General features: G+C 43.0%; 2 pseudogenes; both read right to left on the reverse strand.

Annotated features, from left to right (window-relative positions):
- Positions 1-87: 87 nt before the first annotated feature.
- Positions 88-9,790, reverse strand: LOC135543797 (structural maintenance of chromosomes protein 5-like; annotated as a pseudogene).
- Positions 9,791-11,866: 2,076 nt separating this feature from the next.
- On the reverse strand, positions 11,867-16,003 carry LOC135543798 (MAM domain-containing protein 2-like; annotated as a pseudogene).
- Between the last annotated feature and the right edge of the window lie 3,007 nt (positions 16,004-19,010).

Here is a 19,010-nt window from a genome sequence, read left to right on the forward strand (position 1 = left end):
TTAATGCATAGTTGTGCAACTGACTAGGTATCCCCTTCCCCACTTGCATCTAAACAATTGACAATTAACTTTTCTTAGTCCTACAAATCTGAAAGAAAACATTTATTTAAAGTGTTTTGAACAGTATATACAAAATATTTATTAATTTGACGAGAGTATATAAAAACAAACAAATAAGTTGAGCAAATGTGTAAGGGGAGCAATGCCAAAATAAACTGCGCATATTTTTCTGTCAAACCCCAAATTAGGGCACGAGATAGCAGAGAGCGTTGACTGGTAATCTGCTCTACAAGTTGCTTAAGAGGGTTCAGCCAGCACTCCTTAGCATGTCAACAGAGAGGGTGAAGGCCTCAGGAAGGAAACATTACTCTCTGTAAGACAACACACTTGAACATGCACTTTGGGGCAAGTACACTAGCACACACAGATTTTCTAGATTGTGTATTTTCAGAGACCAATTTTGCACCTGCTTTTTTATGACGCATTGAAATAACAAAACACATGAAGGGAAAAGATAACCCAGGTTCAAATCAGGTATGGAACTATTTAAAAGGCAATTTCACATTTAGCTTTGTTTTTGGAATCCTCACAACAAAAACACAGGTCAATCTTGCACAGGTGCAAAAGCCTAGTAAATCTGACCAATCCAAACATTGAAGTACCTCTATGTTCTGTCTGTAGGTGTCAAGGGCATTGCTCTTGTCATCCAGCTCTTTCTCCAGGTTCTTGATCTCCTGCTCTCAACTGTTGTACTCATCCACCATCTGGGGAGGGGGGTTAAATAGTGAGGTAGAATCTATGATCTCAGACACACACACCAGTGGGGCATACTGCAAAAAAATATATACTTCCACACATTGCCATGGGGCAAAGAGGAAAAAGTGCAGTTTTATAGCTAATCTCATGATATTTTACACATTTTCCATGAGGCTAAGGGAAAATGTTGCTGTTTTAAAGCTAATTTCTTGCTATTCTACACATTTTGCCCTGAGGCTGAGAACATTTTTGCAGTTTTACTCCTTGCAGTCAGTCTCCAGCTTGGTCTTCTCTGCTGTCATGCTCACGGTCTCTAGAGCCATGTACACCTTCTCCATACTCAACCTAGCCCTCAGCTGGAGAAGGGAAAAGAGAAGGAGAGAGTTGAATAAAAAGGGTTTTAGTATACAAATCTCATGTAACATAGAATCTGTGTATATAGAGCCTTCAGTATTAACCAGTGACAGTACCTTCATGTGGGCCATGAACTCAGCCACAATGGACACCTTCTGGGAGTTGACTGCAGAGATCTGGGCCTTAGTCTCTTCCTCAGCCCCCTGCACCATCTGCCAAAGACTACACACAGAAGAGTAAATGGTATGTGAGAACAAATACGAAGCTGATTGTCTAAACGTTTACACTGTGTGTCTGCCACCCACCTGTCCTGCTTGGTGCTGATCTTCTGTTCCAGCTGTCTCTTTTTGCCCTTCAGCTCAGAGAGCGCCTTCTTCTGGGCCCGCAGTTCGTTGTCACGGCGATCCTGTTTGGCAGCACGTTCCTGCATGGCTATCATCTGTGCATCGATGGCCTGCATGCTCTTCTCAGCTGCCTGGGCATGGCCAAAGGTTATACTTCACTTTCAAGGTGTAATGCTATGCTAATTATTATTATTATTACTACAAGTTATCTATGCCAACTAGCATCATTGTGTCTATGATATAAATGTATTACTATGGCAGGTGTCAAGTCAATATTAAGAAAGTTCCTTTCCTATGCGAAATGACAAAAGTATACAGACTGCTAATGGACAGTTTACAGCATGTGTTATTTCAAATTCATATTTTTCCTGTCCTCACACTGATCTGCTCCACCATATGGCGTTTGTCCTCGGCGTCCACGGCCATGGTGAGGTACTGGGAGGGCCGCACAGCAGAGTTACTGGTGCTGGTCTTGCCTGAGTAGAAGGACTTCTTCAGGGAGTACTTCTAAGCCGTGTGGAGCACCTTCAGATAAGGCTCCTCAAATCACCTGACAAACATACATGGTCGAGTACATGGCCACCTCAAATGATTGAGGTGAAAGTAGGGATGTGACAAACATTTTTTTATTTTTTTATTTATTTATTTATATTTATTTTTTTAAATCGGTTTTACGTTAAAACGATAACCCCCCCCCCCAAAAAAAAATTCATACAATTCCACGTCAATTAACAATGCAGAATAATTTCCCTATTATGCATGCATGACTGCTAGGGCTATATTATATCTACCAAACATAGGACGCAGCTACAGTAACGTGTCAATAGCAACAATTGACAACTTTTCAGACAAAAATACATTCAAAAAGCTGCATTCAAAAATCAGAAGCGTCTAACTTCTCAGAATTCTGCTCCGGCATAGAATGTTCTGTATTGTTTCCCTGACAACAAACATTGGGGATTGATGTGCTGCTGTGTTTTTTAATGGCAGGGTAGCTAGATGTGTTTTTTCTCTCCTACATGTCTTTGTATGTCACAGTATTTAAATGTCTGCACGCAGGCAGTTTGAGATTATTTGATTGACAGTTCTGGTCGCCTAGTGATGAATGTTAGTCCCGCTTCGTGGCATTCCTTTACAGACAAGTAAAATGCCGGTTCATATGTTTCGTGCCAAAATACCAGCAACAGTGTGCAACAGTGTGTGAAAACCTTGTGAAGACTTACAGAAAATGTTTGACCTCTGTCATTGCCAACAAAGGGTATATAACAAAATATTGAGATAAACTTTTGTTATTGACCAAATACTTATTTTCCACCATAATTTGCAAATAAATTAATTTAAAAAAAATCCTACAATGTGATTGTCTGGATTTATTTCTCTCATTTTGTCTGTCATAGTTGAAGTGTACCTATGATGAAAATTACAGGCCTCTCATCTTTAAGTGGGAGAACTTGCACAATTGGTGGCTGACTAAATAATTTTTTGCCCCACTGTACATCTTGGTAATCTGCGTCTCACAATGTCTTAGGCTACTGCAAAGCATGCGAGCTAAGTTCACCTCTTCCTCTCTGGTTTTACTTACATTACACAACTTTCCCCAGGCCTTTATAGCCTCAAAAATATATTTTGTTAGGGATTTTCATAACATTGGGGATCCCAATTTAACAGTCACACTCCTAGTTTGGCGCATTTTATATTCCAGTCTGTTCAGAAATCAAATAAAATATCAAAGTGACATTTGTTGAAATTCAAAATAACTCTCCATCCTCCCAGGCCACTCTGGGGTATGGAACATACCGTCTTGATCATGGCTTTGGTTTGGTCCGTTCCCACGGGAACATTGTGCACTTTGTACTGGTTGCAGAGGTAGCTCATAACCTCTTCTGGAGCAACGAAGTGGTACGCAAAGAACCCGAAACGCCTACAGACAGGAAAAATAAAAAATGCATCTTTATTATTATTATTTTTTTTTTTAAATTCACCTTTATTTAACCAGGTAGGCTAGTTGAGAACAAGTTCTCATTTGCAACTGCGACCTGGCCAAGATAAAGCATAGCAATTCGACACATACAACAACAGAGTTACACATCGAATAAACAAAACACAGTCAATAATACAGTTGAACAAAAGAAAACAAAAAGGCTATATACAGTGAGTGCAAATGAGGTAAGTTAAGGAAATAGGCCATGGTGGCGAAATAATTACAATATAGCAATTAAATTATATTATTATTAAATTATCTTACACATACAAATGGAAGTGTTAAGATTACGGTTGAGGTTAGGTATAGGCTTAATACATTTACAATCCATATTGGGACAGTATGAGAGGACCACTCACTTCAGGGACTCAGTGGGTCGGGAAGGGGGTATGTGGCACAGGACTCCTCAGGAGCAAAGACTGAATTCACCCTCAGGTTCTGGCTGTCACGTACCTGAGGCCAAGGGCAAATCCATTATAAAACTTTTCCCACTGTATATAGTTCCTTTAACTAGAGCCTATAACTAGGGCCTGGGTAGGTGGGTCACATGGTCACTAAACTTTTAACTTATACAATTGTTGGTCATGGAAATTTGGTTATGTATAAACATATGTATGTATAAAAAAAAGTAAGCGTAATGTGGCATCGACTCTGGGAGAATGCTCTCTGATCCCATGTACCATCACCTGTCGTTGTGCAAGGCACTTAAGCCCCCACAATGCAGAACACCTGTTAGGTAACTACATAAAACACGTGGTCAACCCTCAGTGAGCTACTGGGTGTCAAGGCTTTTGTTCAAGCTCTGCTCAAACACAGAGCCAGTCTATCAAGGTCCGGTTGAGCAGCTCATTTCTAAAAATGTTGTTCGTTAGAGGGGGACTAGAAGCCAGTAGCTCTCCTGGAGGATGGTTGACCACCCTTGATGTAGAACATTGCAACATTATAACCAAATACTTTATGCCTTTTGAAAGAATTAGCTCACTAGATATATCAAAGATCAAATGGCTATTGTAGGTTACAAATATTTTTATTCAGCTGAAGCAAACCCACAAATTTTCTCCAGGAAATATACCTTTTCGATTTTAGTCATATTTATATATCTTAGCTACCTTAGTCGTGTTTACTTTGCAGGCTAACTAGCATCTATTGAGTTACAATATTCCATACATTGGATGCCCAAACTAACTGGAAGTATCCACATAATTCAAAAAGCCACATCAAATATTTTTTCCTAAAATTACTATTCGCAAAATATAATTATTATTCACATGATTAGATTCACCACAATTGAACCGAATCCCAACTAATGGCAAAGTGAATTGTTCATTTTGTCAAAAAGAATCGTTTCAATTAATCATATGTATTGTTCAAAAAAAATTTATCAACTTCATATGGCCTTTTTTGTGATTGTTGGTGAAAAGTTCTGGGATATGACAAACCTTAATACACGCTAATAACAGCTAAACAGTTAACAGTTTTGAATTGGCTACCTAGTTATTAGTCTGTTCTCTATAATATTTTACAGGCTAGGCCTATCTGCTGCTACAATGTCCGACTGTCCCGCTTCTCCTTGAGCAACAGCCCACTTGTCTCGAACCCCTACCTACGAGAGACGCGCAACCAGACACGTCAGCCAGGATTGGAATGACACTGACGTGTTATCAATTAAATAAAAATAAACATATTTAAAAACTGTGCCTAAATAAATTACATTCATAGAAATGAATTTAATATTTTTTTACTTTTCCAAACCTTTTAGAATTTTATCATTTCATAAAACTTTTCCAGGCCTGGAAAATACCATTTAAAATTTTTCAAGGATTTTCATGAACGTACAAACCTGGTCTTGTATCATTGACGACAGAGCATTGTGATTTTGTTGTATTGGCAGTTGAATTTCTTTCTGAATCTATTGCTGACCCTTCTCACCTCTGTCATGAAATTCTCCATGTCCTCTCTCTTCTGGAAGATGAAGGCCCGCAGGTCATTGAAAGGAATGTGGTTCTCCACTTACTTGGCATTTTTCGGGCTGCGGACACTGATCTGATAGAACAGAACGTTTAATTCAACAAAATCCTACGACGGGCTTTCAAATTCTTTTTACATAGTTATACGTACTGTTCTTCGAACCAAGTAGTCTTAATTGAAAAAAGACCTCCGTGCTACAGCAAACAAACAAAAGTATGAGGGGTGCTCAACAATGACAATGATACTTCAAAGTATTAGGACAGGGCCAGGGCAAATAGTATACTCTCACCACGAGCATCATTGGTTCATAGACGTTGCCATTAAAGAGGTGTTTGTTCTGCCTCAGCCACTTGAGAGCAGCGTAGGTGTCCTTGGAGCACCCTCTCAGCTTCTCCTCGATCTTCATCATGTCATCCAGACTTCTCAGCCTGTTCTTCAACACTACAGGATGTTTAGCACCAAGTCAAATGGTATGTGTAACACTTCACCATGGTTAAAATGGTGCAGTAAGGCACTGCGCCAAAACACCTCAGAGCCTGTGCCTCTCCTACGTCTACACTCTGTTCAGCTTGTCATTCTCCCTGCGTAGGTGGGCCTTCTCCTCATGGATGTGCTTCAACTCGGCGTTCCCCACACCGAGCCGCGGCGTCACGTCCGATTGGTCGCCCAGGTTAGCCATCTCTGCCCGCTGGTCGTCAATCATCCATCGGGTGTTGCTGATTCACTTCTGCCGGTCCGCCTCCTCAGTCTGCTTCAGACTGAATGCCTGCTTGATGTCCTCAATCTAGAGGGATAAGGGAGGATCAAGCATTTGTCCATGTATTTTTATGTCATACGTTCTCATTGGTATCAAGAGAGTATAAAAATAAGGCAGAAATAAAGGAAACAGTGCCAAACCTCTCTGTGCTTACTGTCCAGGTGGTCCCGTTTCTGTTTACACTTCTGAGAGGCCTCCCTGACGCTGGCCGTCTGGAACACAACAAGGATACATCACCACCAGTCCGCGGGCTACACAACACACTGGTTCACAAATGTCTTTGCAGTATCACCCACCAAGTAAATATAACCAATGCTTCTACCCGGGGCCCCGTTTCAAAATTAATCGACCCTGGAACTAAGTGGAATAAATGGACATCCCCATCCAGCCCAGCTACACAGCCCAGGGAGCCTGTCTGACCTTGTCTTTCATTTGGTTCTCGATGGGCCTCAGCTGGCTGTCGATGTGCTGGATCTTCTTCAGCATGGGGGCCTGGGTCTCCCTCACGGTTTTTAGCTGCTTCTTGGCATCCTCCCTCTCCTTCTTCACCCCCTCCAGCTCATTACAGGCGGTCTCATATTCCTGGAGAGGACAGAAAGGGTTGACAAAGATGAACATATTCACATAACATTCATATAAAACACACTCACATGCAATTTGTTTTTACATGGAGGATAATCTACCCATGTCCAGTGTCTTATTGCAAGCTATGAATGACTACAGGGTAGTATTCATTAGTGCACAACATAGCAAAATGTTTTGCAACAAAAACAGTTTACATCACGTTGTAGTGTCTGGAGTAAACGGTATACATAATGTGTCAGATGATCTTGCTATTGAAACTCACCACCCAGGGTTTCTTCTTATCCAGCATCTGAATCATGTCCAGGTGCCTCTTCTTCTCATAGTAGCGCTCCACGCCATGCTTGTTCCGTTCCTTCCTCTGCTTGAACTTCTCCAGGGCGCTGGCCTTCTTCCTTGCACACATTCTACCAAAAAACAATACCAGCATACCATTGAACTTGCTCTCCCCTGAGCGGTCAACTCCGCAGCAAAAACCTCTTTGTAAAAGAAGAAGCAATGAGTCCACGTTCATCTATAGAGCTAGAGTTAAAACTGTGCTCACCTCCAGTTCCCTCTCTTTGGTGCGGAAGGTCTTGAGCTTGCAGTGGAACTCGGAAATCTCTGGAGGCCCCACTGACTTGTCTGTGGCCTCTAGCAGCTCAATCTTGGCAAACTCACCCACCTTCTCCTGCAAAGTCACAGGGCAGGAGGCAAAGGGTGGTCAGAAAATTGGAAGCAGTAGGACGTTAGCATTCAAGTAAAAAAAAAAAAAGTGTTACCTCCAATTTTACACTCACCTGTGGCAGGAACTGGCAGAGGTTGCTTACTTGGATCTGTAGAGCCTTCACCTCCACAGCCTTCAGGCTGGAGTGGCTCCCATTCAGCAGCCTCACTGACTGGTTATTCTCCACGTGGATCTCTGTTGATCACCAGGTTCCCCCCGGCCTTGTACCTGAAAACACAGGTGGGGTTGCATCAATGTTATTATACCTACTATTGGAGACATATGGGAATCCGTGTGATGGCATTTCTGATTTAATCAATAACAGACCTACAATTTAACAGACTTACAATTTATTCTCAACCGATCCTTTGTTGCACCCACGCTTCACGTACAGTCCAACCTAGTCAGAATAATACAAGTTATCAATTCAATTCTGTACAATCAAATACAAAACCTAAAACAAACAGAAATGAAGTACAATATAGAGTGCCATACATTCAACAATCCAAAATAATGCTACGGAAAGTTTGAAGCTCTTGAAGTTAAATAAAAGTTGACAACATATCCCAGTTGTAGCTTGCTAACGTCAGTAATGTTACAATTATTAATAAATAGCCAACTACCTTGTCCCCTCTGCCCAGATTGGTAGTCTTTCCTGCTAGACCCAGACAATACTGGACTTCCCAGTTCCATTGGCTCCCACAATCATGTTCGGGTTTGGTCCAGGGTGAACTATGGAGTGGTCATAGGTTCTGTGTGAATTGTGTCAGCTTAACTTAAGTGCAGCAACTTTATCTAATAGTTAGCATATTCAGTAGGTTAACGTTAGGTAGCCTCGGCTACAATACAACAACCTATGTCGGACACAAGCACATTCAGCAACTTTGACGCTTGCTAGTACATTTAGTTAGCTACAAGACTTGGTCATATATAGAATTACCATAATCTTGAACTCGGTTGTTCACGCCAAGTAGGTGTCTCTCTGAAAAACAGCAACTTCTCTCACAGCTAGCTAAATTACCTAACTAGCTAGATTAGCTTACTTCAAACATTTCACAAGGATAACGCACGTCAACCCCAAAAGGTGTATTGCCGCCACCAACTAGACAAGTTGAAACCAAAACAAGGTAAAAAAAAAAATATGTCCATACGTGATAGGGAAACCAATTTACTTCACCCAAATAAAAATAGTACATTTACAAAACAAAATTCCCACTTCTCTTTTAATACTCCATTATCACCCTTCTCAGGCTCTAGGACCGAAGAGGGTGTACCAGTACAGCTTGTGATAATATTCCATGTTACTCCTTCACGAGAAGTTTTTCAGCCCCAGGAGCCGCTCCTCCTCTTCCACAATGATTTCTATCTTCCTGGACTTGCTTTCCACCTTGGCAGTGCTATTTATCACCATAGCTATAAAGGCCACAAATTCCACCTTCTTAACCTTTGAAATGGCAGGATCCTGCTGGTGAAAGGCAACCCCTGCAGCCTGCAGTGAAGGCCTATCCACCACCATAGACTCTTCATGTGCACCATTCCAACCATCAACCCTTTTAACAGCTGCTGCATATGATATGCTCTGGATAGCCCTGACTTTGGCCACCTCATTCTCTTTCACCCTTGTGGGGCAATCAAAAGATGTAGCTTCATGCTTCCCACCACAATTGCAACATGTCACATTTATCACTTTTATAACACATAATATGATATTTTCCACAACTTGGACATCTCGGCTTCTCCCTTCTGCAAACACTTGAAACATGACCAAAATCTTTACAATGATCACACTGTATTGGTCTTAGGACCAATGATCTAACTCTGTAGTTAATATAACCTAAATGCACTTGAGTAGGGAGAGACTCCATATCAAAAAACAAAATAACACTTTTTCTTCACACAATTAATCTGTTATGCATCAATCACTCCAAGAAGAGTTTATTTGTATGTTTTATTTAACTAGGTAAGTTGACTACATTTACATTTACATTTAAGTCATTTAGCAGACTGAGAACACATTCTCATTTACAGCAACAACATGGGGAATAGTTACAGGGGAGAGAAGGGATGAATGAGCCAATTGTAAGCTGGGGATGATTATGTGACCACGATGGCCAGGACACCGGGGTTAACACCCCTACTCTTACAATAAGTGCCATGGAATCTTCAGTGACCACAGAGAGTCAGGACACGCATTTAACATCCCATCCAAAAGAAAGCACCCTACACAGGGCAATGTCTCCCATCACTGCCCTGGGGGTATTGGGATATTTTTTGTAGACCAGAAGAAAGGGTGCCTCGGACTGGCCCTCCAACACCACTTCCAACAGCATCTGGTCTCCCATTCAGGGACCAACTAGGACCAACCCTGTTTAGCTTCAGAAGCAAGCCAGCAGTGGGATGCAGGGTGCTTCATCTACTTCCCACAAGATATAACCCCCTTGAGGGGTGCCCTGTTCCTAAGAGACACACACACACAAAATCTGTCTAGCCCTGCTGATTTGTAGGGGTCCAATCTTGACCCTCTCTTTCTAAAATTATCAGCCAAAATTGTTGCAACCCCTATTACTAGCCTGTTCAACCTCTCTTTCGTATCGTCTGAGATCCCCAAAGATTGGAAAGCTGCCGTGGTAATCCCCCTCTTCAAAGGGTGAGACACTCTAGACCCAAACTGCTACAGACCTATATCTATCCCACCCTGCCTTTCTAAGGTCTTCGAAAGCCAAGTTAACAAACAGATCACTGACCATTTTGAATCCCACTGTACCTTCTCCGCTATGCAATCTGGTTTCCGAGCTGGTCATGGGTGCTCCTCAGCAACGCTCAAGGTCCTAAATTATATCATAACCGCCATCAATAAGAGACAATACTGTGCAGCTGTATTCATCGACCTGGCCAAGGCTTTCGACTCTGTCAATCACCACATTCTTATCAGCAGACTCAACAGCCTTGGTTTATCAAATGACTGCTTCGCCTGGTTCACCAACTACTTCTCAGATAGAGTTCAGTGTGTCAAATTGGAGGGCCTGTTGTCTGGACCTTTGGCAGTCTCTATTTGGGTGCCACAGGGTTTAATTCTCGGGCCGACTCTTTTCTCTGTATACATCAATGATGTCCCTCTTGCTGCTGGTGAGTCTCTGATCCACCTCTACGCAGACGACACCATTCTGTATACTTCTGGCCCTTCTTTGGACACTGTGTTAACTAATCTCCTTGCGGGCTTCAATGCCATACAACTCTCCTTCCGTGGCCTCCAACTGCTCTTAAATGCAAGTAAAACTAAATGCATGCTCTTCAACCGATCGCTAACCACATCTGCACCCCCGTCCAGCATAACTACTCTGGACGGTTCTGACTTAGGTATTTGTAGTTGTCCACATATACTAGGTGTCTGGTTAGACTGTAAACTCTCCTTCCATACTCACATTTCTCCAATCCAAAATTAAATCTAGAATCGGCTTCCCATTTCGCAACAAAGCCTCCTTCACTCATGCTGCCACTATCCTACAGATCCTCGACAATGTCATTTACAAAATAGCCTCCAACACTCCACTCAGCAAATTGGATGCAGTCCATCCGTTTTGTCCCCAAAGCCCCATATACTACTGCCTGTATGCTCTTGTTGGCTGGCCCTTGCTTCATATTCGTCACCAAACACACTGGCTATAGGACATCTATAAGTCTTTGCTAGGTAAAGCCCCGCCTTATCTCAGCTCACTGGTCACCATAGCAGCACCCACCCGTAGCACGCGCTCCAGCAGGTATATCTCACTGGTCACCCCCAAAGCCAATTCCTTCTTTAGCCACTTTTCCTTCCAGTTCTCTGCTGCCAATGACTGGAACGAACTGCAAAAATCACTGAAGCTGGAGACTCATATCTCCCTCACTAACTTTAAGCACCAGCTGTCAGAGCAGATCACAGATCACTGCACCTGTACATAGACCATCTGTAAATAGCCCATCCAACTACCTCGTCCCCCATACTGTTATTTATTTGATTTATTTTGCTCCTTTGCACCCCAATACCTCTACTTGCACACTCATCTTCTGCACAACTATCACTCCAGTGTTTAATTGCTATATTGTAATTACTTCGCCACTATGGCCTATTTATTGCCTTACTTCTCTTATCCAACCTCATTTGCACACACTGTATATAGACTTTTTCTATTGTATTATTGACTGCATGTTTGTTTATTGCATGTGTATATCTGTGTTGTTGTTTGTGTCGCACTGCTTTGCTTTATCTTGGCCAGGTCGCAGTTGTAAATGGTTAATAAATAAAGGTGAAATAAAAATAAAATATGTGCAAAACGAGTTGGTGCCATCAGTAAAACAGAAAATGTTTGTCCACATGTGCAAGATTCAACTCAGTTTTGATGCATGCATCATATTCTGCACCATTCCCCTCTGCTGCTCCTTCACTCAATGTCATTTGCGTTTCCAGGGGAATGGGTCATTTTGACTTCAATATTTGTGGACAAAAAAGATAACAAACTGGAGTAATAAGTTCCATGAAAGACAATCTCGTTCCCAGCCAGATCTTGAACTGAGCCTGGGGACAAGGTTATGCAAGACAACATGAAACCAAAACAATACATATTTGGAGAGGTTGTATGACCCTTATCGGGCAACAGATACAATACCTGGGCACAGTCTACTTTCAAACACAATGCTGTCAATGGCTATATCACTTCTTATTGAGGAACCCCTGATGGCCTCAAATACGATCTAGAACAATAGGAGAAAAAGAACAAGTGATGACTCAGTAAAAAAGTATTTGGCCAGAGCACATTGTGAATAAGACTGGGTGCAGTAGTAGTGTAATTCTTCAAACCCTTGCCTTAATATCTTTTTGTAATTTGGAGATGGTGTTATCAAAGAAAAGATGGTGAATAAATTAATATATACTGAACAAAAAAATAAATGTAACATGCAATAATTTGAAATATTTTACAGAGTTACAGTTTATATAATGAAATCAGTCAATTGAAATAAATAAATGATGCACTAATCTATGGGTTTCTCATGACCGGGCATGGATGGGCCTGGGAGGGCATAGGCCCACTCACTCCTGACTGTCCCCAGTCCACCTGGTCATGCTTCTGCTCCAGTTGAAACTGTTCTGCCTGCGGCTATGGAACCCTGACCTGTTCACTGGACTTGCTACTTTGTCCCGGACCTGCGGTTTTCTCTCTATTCTCTCTGCTGTCTCGAGACCTGCTGTCTCGACCGCTGAATGCTTGGTTAGGAAAAGCCAACTGACATTTACTCCTGAGGTGCTGACCTGTTGCATCCTCTACAACCACTGTGATTATTATTTGACACTGCTGGTCATCTATGAACGTTTGAATGTCTTAGAGAGCAATCTGGCCTTAAATGGCCATGTACTCTTATAATCTCCACCCGGTACAGCCAGAAGAGACAACCCCTCAGAGCCTGATTCCTCTAGGTTTCTTCCTGGGTTCCTGCCTTTCTAGGACATTTTTCCTAGCCACCGTGCTTCTATATCTGCATTGCTTGCTGTTTGGGGTTTTCGGCTGGGTTTCTGTATAGCACTTTGCGACATCTGCTGATGTAAAAAGGGATTTATAAATACATTTGATTGATTGACTTGGGAGCCATCAGCTGTCTGGGTGGTTGGTCTCAGACAATCCCACAAGTGAAGAAGTCAGATGTGGCGGTCCTGGGCTGGTGTGGTTACACGTGGTCTACGGTTGTGAGGCCAGTTGGACGTACTACCAAACTCTCTAATATGACGTTGGAGGCGGCTTATGGTAGAGAAATCAACATTTAATGGCAATAGCTTGGGTGGACATTCCTGCAATCAGAATGCCAATTGCATGTTCCCTCAAAACTTGAGACATCTGAAGCATTGTGTTGTGTGACAAAACTGCACATTTTAGAGTGGCCTTTATTGTCCCCTTCAAATGGTGCACCTGTGTAATCAGCTTCTTGATATGCCACACCTGTCAGGTGGATGAATTATCTTGGAAAAGGATGAAAAAGCATCTGCTAAATGGCATACATAAAGGAGAAATGCTCACTAAGAGGGATGTAAACACATTTGTGCACAAAATTGGAGAGAAATAAGCTTTTTGTGCATATGGAACATTTCTGGGATAATGTATTTCAGCTCATGAAACATGGGACGAACACTTTACATGCTGTGTTTATATTTTTGTTCAGTATAGTTCACTGACGCCGTTTACCATTGGGAAAAAAAGGTAAGTTCTGGTTTACTTAACTGGGTGTATCTCTCATAGATATGAATGCAATCGCAGTTACTTAGTTCATTGACTTACATTGAACCAGAAACCCCCCCCTCCCCCCAGAATAAAACAGCGAGTGGGGTGTTTTGTTTCCTCTTACGTCTCAGGTGTTATGGTACAGAGGAGGAGAGGGATTATGGGTAGTGACGTTTTTCACCACTTGCCTGATGCTGTTGGTCACTTTGGTATTCCACAGTGGCTGTCAGCCAGGTGATGCTCTGCTCTGCAGTGCGTTTCCATAGCAATTCATCCTTTCCATTCTTGCTCAGATGGACACTGAGCTCACCTATGCCCGAGCCATACATGTGGTAGAAGAAACGCAGGCACAGAGAACCCCTGGACCTCCTCAGAGGACTGGAGAATAGTCGGGCATTTTGACCAGGCAGCATGTTAGAGGCCTCAATGTGCATGTAGTACCCTGACAAACAGAGTTTCACAGGGTTAAACTCTAACTATCATGGTATAACATGGAATCAGACTACAATGATGTCACATTTACACTCCTTCAGTGAATGCTAGAGGGAGTTGGATACTCACCGACTCCTGTGGTGTGATCCACCCTCGGCCCGGTGTAAGAAGTGGGGGTAGGCCCTCTCACCAGTACCCAGTCACCCTTATCACCCTCTTTGTCCTGAATGTACCCACAGTGACCCGTTTCAAAGTTACAGACAGAAGAAGACCTGTAGATGGACACCCAAAATGACTCAAGGAGCTAAATTAAGTTTATCACAGAGGCACTACTTCCAGAGATCTCCCAGAGGTCCTGTGGGCATCAGGGATCAGTGAAGGTAAAGTTACCTGCTGTAAGATCACAATCCCCGAGGCTCACACTGATGTCATCCAGAGCGACTGACCCACAGTCAGAAGTTTGTACATGTGCTGACAAACACCACCTGGACAGCAGGGGCAGAGTGGGTGACATCATCAACCACAGACATTCTCAGAGGTTATAGCTTCTGGACAATGTAACTGCATAAAACATTTCCAGACAGTTACATCTATGTAATATCTATCTCTATTCCCTCACGACGCCAGGACAGCGGAGTCAATCACCACCTTCCGGAGACACTTGAAACCCCACCTCTTTAAGGAATACCTAGGATAGGATAAAGTAATCCTTCTCACCCCCACCCCCACCCCCCCTTAAATGATTTAGATGCACTATTGTAAAGTGGCTGTTCCACTGGATGTCATAAGGTGAATTCACCAATTTGTAAGTCGCTCTGGATAAGAGCGTCTGCCAAATGACTTAAATGTAAATGTAATATATTGTGATATGGTATGATCCATGTTTTAACAGGGCAAAAGCTGTTTAAAAAGAAAAACCAACGAGGAGAATCCGTGACTACGGACTTCGGCATTCCTGTTTCATTTTAAACTGCTGCTCCTTATGAAGCTGGAGCCAAACCAAAGGACTGACAATTAAACAAGGTACAATGTAAGGCCGAATAAACACAAGGAGTTCCGTCACAAACATTATGAAACACTATGGGCAAGGCATGCACAGGACAGTTGTTGTGACTGAGGAATGAAAATAACTGACTAACTAAAAAGGAAAAGAATACATGTTAAGCCATTTTACATTGGCAACATGGGGACTCTGGATGGTGACCTCTGTCGCTATCCAGACACCTTGTCATTCTGGGTCCATATCCTCTCCTGTGTGATTCCACTCTGATCCTGAATGTAAACGATGAGAGCCTGGTCTGTCTGGATGAATTCACAGAGAGAGTAGTGGAACCTCAGACAGTACTTCATGTTGCCGGGCAGAAGAGGCCCGAGCAGGTGGCTAATATAGCCAGCGCGTGGATTCAGCCGGGAGTGGGCCAGAAGGAAGGATCCTGTGTGAAGAGAAAGAACTGTTATTATTATCTTGAGCAATATTGTTTTCTGTCAATTGGTTTGCCATGGAATATTTTCACTTTACACACATTGGTTAAGTCTCAAAATACGCCGTTGTTTATGTGGCTTTCTGACACTTGAAATACTTCAGGTTTTTACCAAAGCCAAATGTAACGCAGTGCAAATTGTAAGCAGGAGAAGATAGAGAAGCCATCTCTCGTTCACTAATTACGCCTCTAGCATCTCTTGGTGATCAAAATCGTATCATCTCTAACCTGCCCCTGTTGTGTGGTCCCCAATCCTGTAGATGTTGGGCTTGACTGACACCCTCTTCCATGGGGATCCTTCCATTTGATCCTGGGTGTGTCAGCAGAAATCACCCTCAAAGTCACAGTTGGCGATGGAGGGATCAAAGGTTGGCTCTGCGGCACACATGGGAGACATTAGGAGGCTGCATCCCAATACTCTTTCATAGCATGCTTTTCTCCTCTCTTACCGTTCAACTAATCTGTAAAAGTAATGAGAGGTAGGAGAAGAGGAAAGGGACACTCTGAATCTACTGTGTGATCAGGTGGACTGGGATATGTTCCGGGTCGCCACTGGAAATAACATTGACGATTACACTTACTCTGTCACTGGGTTCATCAGGAAGTGCTTAGAGGATGTTGTTCCTACAGTGATGATCAGAACATATCCAAACCAAAAACCGTGGATAGATGGCAGCAGTCGCACAAAACTGAAAGCGTGAAACACTGCATTTAACCACGGCAAATTGACCAGGAACATGGACATATACAAACAGACCAGCCATGACCTCCATAAGGTAATCAAAGAGTTGACAAAGTGGAGTCGCAATTCAACAGCTCGGACATGTGACGCATGCGGCAGGGACTTCAGACAATTGGATTATAAAGGGGAAACCAGCCACATCGCTTACATCAACACCTCACTCCCAGATAAGCCGAACGCCTTCTTCACCCCCTTTGAGGAGAATAACACAGAGCCGCCGACATGGGCCCACTCTGCTCACGAGGACTGTGATCTCTAGATCTCTGTGGCCGACGTGACTTTCAAGAGTGTTAACCCTCGCAAGGCTGCTGGCCTGGATGGCATCCCCAGCCGCATCCTCAGAACATGTGCAGACTAGCTGGCTGGAGTGTTTATGGACATATTCAATCTATCCATATCCCAGTTTGTCGTCCCCACTTTCTTTAAGATGTCTACCATTGTTATTGTACCCAAGCAAGCAAAGCTAACTGAACTAAATGAATATCACACTATAGTACTCACTTCTGTCATCATGAAGTGCTTTGAGAGTTTTATCAAGGACCATATCACCTACACTTTACCAGACACCCTCAACCCACTACAATTTGCACACCACGCTAATAGTCACTGCTCTGCACACCTCCCTGTCCCACTTAGGCAAGAGGAATACCCAAGTGAGAATACTGTTATTCGACTACAGCTCGGGTTTTAACACCCAGCAACTGGGTCCTAGACATCCTTACGGTTCGCCCCAGGCTGTGTAGGTAGGCAATAACACCTCTGCCACGCTGATCCTCAACAAGGGGCCCACCAGGGATGCGTGCTCAGCCCGCTCCTCTCAGTTCAGCCATGACTGCGTGGTTATGCATGACTCCATCAAGTTCTGACGACATAACAGCAACAGCGCCTGATCACCAATAACAACGAGACAGCCAACAGGGAGGTTGTTAGTGCCCTGATGGAGTGGTGCCAGGGAAATAACTTCTTCCTCAACGTCAACAAAATGAAGGAGCTGATCGTGGACTACAGTAGACAGCAGAGAGAGCACGCCCCCATCCACATCAACGGGCCGCAGTGAAGAGGGTCAAAAGCTTCAAGTTCCTTGGCGTGCACATCACGTAGGACCTGAAATGGGCCCACCACACCGACACCGTAGTGAAGAAGGCACAACAATGCCTCTTCAAACTCAGGAGGCGGAATAAATTCAGCATGGGCCCTAAGACCCTCATGAACTTCTACAGATGCACCATCGGGAGCATTCTGTCATGCTGCATCACTGCCTGCTACGGCATCTGCACTGCCCACAACCGCATTGCTGTCAAGAGGGTAGTGCAGCCGGTCCAATAGGGACACACTGCCAGCCCTCCAGGACATCTACAGCACCCTGTGTCATAGGAACTTTGTCTGGTCTGTCCCTTCATGTTTGCCTTTCCCTCTTTCCTGAAGGTGCAGTGAAATGCTACATGGGAAAACAGGTCAGTTCTAGGTGAAATATTACAGTATACACACTTTATTATGTGAAGAAGGACTTCAGCAATCAATGGATCTCTTTTGCTAAGAGAGAAGAGTGGGGTCATTTACAGTGTTAGACCAAGTATTGAGAGAACTGAACCAGCAAGATACACAGAAATCAATTAGTGCAGAAACTACCACAATCATCGTAAAATAACATGTCCTTTCTCAAGCACCTTGTACACACTTGTGAGAATGTTTTCATAAACACCTAAGTGTGCTTGAAGAATATGATATCTGTAGCCATCTGGGTTGACACAGTGCTGTTGTGTGTTAGCTGATACCCTGACGGGTTCTGTGCAGAATGCGGTAAGGGACCAGAGGACTCTATGTGTCAGGTCTTTTTGGGTGTCTAGGCCAGCATTGTAAATAAGAATTTGTTCTTAATGACCTGGGGAAAGTATTTCAAGTCCCTGTTTTTGAACAGCACCAAAGATCCTCGGAGTAAAAATATTATTATTAACATTATAACGCAAGAGGTAGGACACAACCTTTGAATATATATTCAAACAATGTCCCACACTTATTATGGGAGTGTCATGGATTGTTATGGGAGTGGTTTGAGCCTTGCAATGATGTACAAATTATGTAAGCACAAACGATTGATAGGACTACCATATGGTTGTTCAGCTCATATCAAAAGATTAAGAACAGTTCAGCCATTGGACAGCACCACCTGCAGCCCAGCACAATGACAAGTACTGGGAAGATAGGAGAAGAAGAGACAATACTACACCATCCAACCCTTTTGCTTTCTTCAGTGCAGTCTAAGCCAGTCATACTGGAGGTCTTGCATGTGGGCCATGGGTTTTGCGTGACAACACTGCAATGGCTCTGATCAAACATTTATGAATGATCATTTCAAAGATGGGTTTTAAACATGCTCTCAAAGCCTGTCATGTTCCTAAATAACTTAAGACAGAATATATACCTTCATCAATGAATGAAAAGAAAGGACCAGAAATTATTGATGCCCAGTTTTAAAATAGAACAGCAAATGTGTGAATGGGAGCAGGAAATGTGAGGTGGCACCACTAAGAAGGGGGTATATGATAGGCTACTTTATGAATCCAACATGGATGAATCCACACTTGCCAAACAAATCACTCCCTTACTGTTAATCAAGAATGAGCTGAAATGATGGATGTGTGGGAAAGAGTGGGGGAGATGG

This window comes from Oncorhynchus masou, chromosome 8, assembly GCF_036934945.1.
Source record: "Oncorhynchus masou masou isolate Uvic2021 chromosome 8, UVic_Omas_1.1, whole genome shotgun sequence".
Lineage (NCBI taxonomy): Eukaryota > Metazoa > Chordata > Actinopteri > Salmoniformes > Salmonidae > Oncorhynchus > Oncorhynchus masou.